This window comes from Tupaia chinensis, unplaced genomic scaffold (assembly GCF_000334495.1).
Source record: "Tupaia chinensis unplaced genomic scaffold, TupChi_1.0 Scaffold000545_1, whole genome shotgun sequence".
In the NCBI taxonomy this organism is placed as follows: domain Eukaryota; kingdom Metazoa; phylum Chordata; class Mammalia; order Scandentia; family Tupaiidae; genus Tupaia; species Tupaia belangeri.
Window position 1 is genome coordinate 954,517 of NW_006160057.1, and position 6,878 is coordinate 961,394.

The 6,878-nt window shown below is 41.8% G+C and overlaps 1 pseudogene; it reads left to right on the forward strand.

Moving 5' to 3' along the window:
* The first annotated feature begins 531 nt into the window (after nucleotides 1–531).
* The window catches only part of LOC102501731 (epidermal growth factor receptor substrate 15-like), a 10,432-nt pseudogene continuing 4,085 nt past the window's right edge, over nucleotides 532–6,878 (forward strand).

Sequence of the window (6,878 nt, forward strand, 5' to 3'; positions counted from 1 at the left end):
GTGAGATATAAAATAAACTAAGTAATGAACAGCAGGCAATGCCCTAAATAGTGGAAATAGTGGTAACTATTATTATTTTTGTAAATGCATGCATATTAAATAAAAGAAACACTCACATATGCTGATCTGAAGCTGCATTAGCCCTGCTCAGTTTGTAGGTTCTCTGACACTAACAGTGTGTGATTCAGTGATGAACAAGATGCGATTCTGTGAATCTAAAACTTTGCCTGAGCCTAAATGTTTTCTGTCGGTTTGTTTTCTTTGTTTCATTATTTTTCACGAGCCCAGCTTCATGTGCTCACAAACATAGAAGGATGGCAGTAGAACTGACAGTATACAGGGTTTTCCATGAGACAGCAAATTAGCCAAATCATGAGTGCTAACTGATACCTGCTGTAGTCTTTCGACACGCATCACTTTTTAAGCATTTGAGTTTGAGTATAACAGAAGTAAACCAATCAGCTTCAAGAAACAGAATCAAGAAGAAAGATTACGTATGGAGATACAAACAGATTAGTTATAGATACAGATATGGATATAGATATAGGGAATATATTATGGAAATTGATGCAAATGATTATGGAAATTGAGAATCTCAAGATCTGCTGTCTGCAAACTGGACGGGTAGATTTCTGGTATAAGTCTGGTAGTCCGAAGGTAAAAGAACCAGTACCTCTGACGTACAGGGCCAAGGGAAGATGAATGCTCCAGGTCAGAGTGAGAACTCACCTTTCTTTTCTCTTTTTGTTTCATTTAGGCCTTCAATGGATTGGATGATGTCACTGACACTGGTGAGGATGAATCAGTTTACTGATTCAAATGCTAAATTTCTTCCAGAAATGATTCCCAGATGCACTGAGAAATGTTTTACCAAGTATCTGGTACCCCATAGCCAGTCAAGTTGACACTGGAATTAACTTTCATAAGTAGTGAGTTTGAAATCTCTCTGGCATTTGTGTGTGTGTGTGTGTGTGTGTGTGTGTATGTATGTGTGTGTCTGACTCCTGTGTTAGACTGTGAAGGCCTGGAGAAGTATCGTGCCGTTTTCATTTTCCTTTGCCTCCTATAGGCTAATTCCATACAGCTGCAACCACAAAGAGGTGTGTGAGCAGTGAGCAGGAGACAGTGGTGGGGTGGGGCTTTCAGTATGACAAGAAGCTGATACCAAGTGGGTGGCAGCCCTGAGGTTCCTGAAGTTTGCAGCTGATTTCAGCAGACTCCTGGGAATTACACAGGGGGCTTCACTGGCCCCTGATAATATCACCCATGTCTTCCCTTACATTGATTTTTGTCTCTTTCTTTCTTTCTTTCTTTCTTTCTTTCTTTCTTTCTTTCTTTCTTTCTTTTTCTTTCTTTCTTTCTTTCTTTTTTTTTTTTTTTTTTGCTATGGGGCACATGCATTCACCCGAAAGAAACACAGAGAGGGAAAGTGAGAAATAGGATGTCACGCCACAATTCCTTTTTCTCCATTCTCCTTCCAGTATTTTAGGCATGTATGCACACACGTCGGGTGTGATTTTTCTAGCCACTGTGTCTGGACTCAAACCGTGGTCAGCCATTTGGGCGTTCAGCGCCTTAACTACCACACCATGTGCTAGTCCACATTGATACTTCCTGATGTCAGAAACTCAGGCAGCAGTTTTTCTAGCCTCTTCGTTTTTGTATGTTCTTTGCCGTTTCTCTATTTTGTTTGTCATATAATGAACGAGTTTTGTTTTATTAATAAAACTCTGTCCAATATACTGAGGGATGAAAAACCAAATGAAGAGAAAAAATTAGCTGAAGATTCTCTAAGGCTATGTAAGATTTCAAAAGTAATTTTCAGTAGAGGTTGCTTTTGAGAGGTAATGAATATCGACTAGGATGTTGGGAAAGTCAGGACGTATTTTTCTACGTATGACTTTATTGCATAGAAAACACAGCATGATTTTCCCAACGACTCGAAAATAGCAAAAACTGATGTTTGTAAGATAAGCGCTGTAATCCAGAAGAAACACAGAGATAAGTATAGTGATGCCTCACTTTCCACCAGCAATGGCAATACCAGGATCCGTAAGCCTTCCATTTAAATTCTGTCTGGGTACTGGCTAAGTGAGGAAGGCCTCACAGAGAAAGCAAGGACATTACAAAGTCATTGGCATTGACATCACCTGAATGTTTGTTAGAAATATAAAACGTGGGTGATATTAACAAAATCCCATGGTGGCTGGTATAGACATTAATGGGTAGAATTTATTAAAACAGAGTGCCTTGGCAGATGGTGGCACAGTGTCATGCCACTGAATGCCCATGGGAAGTCTCTGGGTTTGTGTCCTGGGGCCTCTCTGTATACTTTGGGCAGGCACAGCCATGCCTCCGAACTGGGCTGATGGAGACAGGATAGAGCACGGTGTGAGAACCTTGATGCTTGTCTCTCTTATGTCTCAAAAGAATAAATAGACCTCATAAACAAATTAGCAAGAAAACAGGGTTCTCAGTCTCATCTGAGTTTCAAATTTAATTTGCCTGGGGTGTGGCCTAGGCATTGAAATATTAAAAACCTCCTTAGAAGATTCTGCTATGCAGTCAAGTTTGAGAGACTATAGTACAGAGCTCTTCCATAGTGGTCTGAATACCTGCAGGATGTTTGGCATGACTGGTTGGTTAACTCTATTACTGGGATTTTGTTAGGCGCATTTTATCCTAAATAGCTCCATGGACTCCAAGTTCATACTTCATGTCCAGTGACTAGGGTTTTTGGACTTTTGCCCATACTCTTAGGGTTGCCTGGCTAAGTTAGCACTCCATTGTCTGTTTCCTCCCAAGCCTTATATCAGCAATTCAGTTATTAACTACAAAGTTACAAATGCCTTTTTGGAGGTATAAAGATATATTTGTGGTCTAAAGAGCTACTTTTTTCTAAGGGCATGGGATATTAAGTTTCCTATTACCGCTATAAAAAATCATCACAAATTTTGTTGCTTAAAACAACACAAATTTATTATTACACACTTTCAAAAAAGTATGCAGAAGCCCAGATGAGTCTTATGGGGCAACAGTGAAGTTGTCAGTAGTTGTTGAAGTTGTCAAAGTTGTCAACAACTTTTTTGATGTTTCAGAGAGTCTGTTTCCAAGCCTGTGTCTTCTTCTAGTGACCACCAGCATTCCTGGGTTTATGGTCCTTTTCCCATCATTAATGTGCATCATTTCAACCTCTGCTTCCATCTTTGTTCCTCCTTTTTTGGACTTCCTTTATCCCTCTTAGAAAGAATCTTGTAATTTCAGGACCAGCAGGTGGCGTAATGGCTATGTCGCTGGACTCCCATGTAGTCTTCCGAGTTTCGCATCCCGGACACAGTGGCTTAAAACTCACGCTGGGCACGTGTGCGTGCGTACCCAAGATCCCGAGAGGAGAATGGAGGAGAAGGGATTGCGGCGTGACCAACCCCCCTGGGGAGTGATTTCTCACTTTCTGTATCTATGTCTCTCTCTCTGTCTGGCGAGCGCACACGCCCTATAGCGAAAACCTCTCCAAAAAAAAAAAAAAAAGAAGTAAAGAATCTTGTGATTTCGTTTGGGCTACCAGGTAATAACAGATAATCTCAATATCTTTAAATTTTTTTCTTAAAGAATTATTTTATTTATTTTTATTCATTTATTTTAATTTGACCAGAGTGAGGCAGAGTGAGAGAGAACGAGAGAGAGGAAAAGTGAGAAAGCAAGCTGCCAGATCCAGGACTCAAACCACAGGCGGCCATGTGGGAGTCCAGTGCCCTTAACTACCACGCCATCTGCTGGCCCCCATATCTTTCATCTTTAACTGAATCACATCTACCTAGTCTCTTTTGCCATGAGAGATGGCATGTTCACAGATTCCAGAGATTAGGAACTGTGTATCTTGTTGGGAAAAGGGGCGATCTGTCTATCACTTATGGCTAAATCTGTCAAAGGCATTTTATACTCAATAGTGCTTAGTCTTAAAAAAGTATTATTAAAAGCAATATGCATATACAAACCCTCATTTAAAATGCCAACAGGCAGATTTGTATTAGTATAATCATTGTATTTCCGTGAAGCTAAGGTTTCTTTCTCCCCAGTCTTAGTTGTCCTTGCACCATTTTCCAGCAACTCCCTCTTTACCCCACCCCCTTGCTTTACTGGGCAGCACGTGCTACCTATAAGGCTTTGACCCTTTCCAAGTGTAAGTGGTCCTGTGCTACAGGAGTTCATTTATTTTCATCTTCATTCTAGATTAGCGATTTTCAATCTTGACTTCTTATGAGAATAACTTAATGAGTTCTGAAAAATCCCAGTGCCCAGGCCACATCCAAGACCAATTAAATCAGAACCTCTTGAGAGGAAATGCAGACATCTCTGCATTTTTAAAGCTGTTCAGATGATTTCAAAGTTCATTTGAGAGCTGCTGCACAAGGAGACTCATTTACTCTTTTAGTTTTTATGCCCTCCTCCTCGTTCATGCTTAAGATGCCTGGAAGGAAGAAGAAAGCTGCACATTACTTGCTTGCCCAACAGTCCTGTGATGTTCCTTTGCTGTCTTGGCAGTATCTCAGGAAGCAGCATTACAAGTCAATAGTTCGGAGTTTAACCTAGCAGGCTAGTCCCATAGCCTGGTGGTTAAGGGAAGCCAGATTGCACATGACAAACCATGGTTTGAATCCCAGCCCTGGTGACTCGAAAAACATACAGAGTATGTGTGTACACGTATTGAAAATCCCAACAAGGTTGAGAAATGGAGGAGAAGGGAGTGCACCATGGCCATGCCCTCTTGGAAGATGTTTTCTTCCTCTCCCTCTCTCTGCCTCTCCCTCTCTCTGCTCTCTCACTGGTGAGCTTGTGTACCCTCTGGCAACAACCACCGTGGCAAAGAGTGAACCTAGCAATATCTGCACCCTTCACAGGAGTGTAAGAAGTTAAGAAATGCCAAAAAATCTGGACCAGTAGATGGCATAATGGTTAAGGTGCTGGACTCCCGTGTAGTTGATCTCAGTTTGAGTCCGGACCGATCACCTTATAACTCACACCAGGTGCAGAAACATGCATGCCCAAAATCCCAAGAGGAGAATGGAGAAGGGATTGCAGAATGGTCATCACCTCTGAGGAGAGGGTGATATCTTGCTCTCTGTCTCTCTAGAGAGCACATGCACCCTATAGTAAAAATATCTCTCTCTTAAAAAAAGAAAAAAAAAATGCCAATATCTTCTTCCCCGTATCTTCACACTCATAGCACTGAGTCTGCTCAGAGGAGAGGGGAACTCTGTGCCTTGAACATCCTGTGTTACTTCTGACTCCAGTCAAAAGGTAGAGGCCAAGTCATCCCTCATAGCTGACTCTCTGCACAGTGTTTGCTGTTCATTTTTTCCTGGGATCAGTGGCCTCATGAAGTTACAGATGTACCATTGCATGGAAAATGTGAAATAGGCGTTTTTGTCCAAAACTACAATGGTATGTGCCAGCTTTACTTTGCTCTTACTCTGATAAGTCCCTGTTAAGTTCATTCTTAAGCTATCCTCTGCAGCATGCCTTGCCCCTTCTTGCTTAAGGGTTTCCATTAATAGAACTTACTGTTGTCTAACATATTATACGAGGGAAGGTCTTCGAAAATTCCCAGAAAATGTGTATTATGAAAAACCATTCATGGATTTTGAAAAGATTCCTTTTTTCCTTCCCCCCTTTCTTTTTATTGCCAGAGAGAGTGTGCACTCACTGGCAAGAGACAGAGAGATAGGGAGAAAAAGGAGAAAGCACCTCCCCACGATGATGGTCACACCACAATCCCCTCTCCTCCATCTCCCTCCTTTGAGGATTTTGGACACACTGGCACACACACCTAGTGTACTTCTTTTTATTTTTTTGGAGAGGTTTTCGCCATAGGGCGCGTGTGCTCGCCAGACAGACAGAGAGAGACATAGAGACAGAAAGTGAGAAATCACCCCCCAGGAGTGATGGTCATGCCGCAATCCCTTCTCCTCCATTCTTCTCTCAGGAACTTGGGCACACACACACACGTGCCCGTCGTGAGTTTTAAGCCACCGGGTCCAGGACGCGAACCGCAGTCGACTACGTGGGAGTCCAGTGACATAGGCATTTCTCTAACTGCTGGTTCCCACACACCTAGTGTACTTCTAAGACAGCTAGTCGAGGACATGAACTATGTGGTAGGCCATGTGAGAGTCACCTGTCTTAACCATCAGGCCACTGACAATGCGAAGGCCAGAACCATACCACAGTGGTAAAACATGACACTCTGCCCGCATAACCCACATGAAATTTCTGGGTCTCATCCAAGACTGACCATTCACATGGGCGTACCTAAAATCCAGGCTGGCTAGGTGTGGATTGCCACATTGAGATTCTTTCAGGGTGTAGTATGTGTTTGCTCCTCCCTTTGTTTCTCTTGCTCATGAAATAAATACAGAAGTGAACTTAAAAAAAAAAAAAGTGGTAACGCTAAAAGTGATACTCAGTGACTGGGGAAAATTTCACTTGGAGCGCTAAAGTTATTAATTTAATAACATACATTAATTTCACCTCTTATTCCATTCCTTTGGATATTCCTACAAATAACAAAAATGAGCACATAAATTGATAAATAAACATGCTTTACAATACTTCTTTAGTACTATGAAGACATTAAAATATCAGTGAATTAGAATTCATTTTTCTAGCCTTCCTTCCCCTCCATTCATGATGAAAACACCACAGCTATGGCAGGTCAACTATCCTTGACACAATTATCAAGTGGGAACTCTGTATATAAAAAAGTACCACAGACAGGTTGATACAGGCAGTACTAGAAGGATGTGAGCTTCTGATGCCACTGCTTTCTTTTTTTTTTTTTTTTTGGGGGTTTTTATTATCGGGGGCGGGCGGTCGCCCGG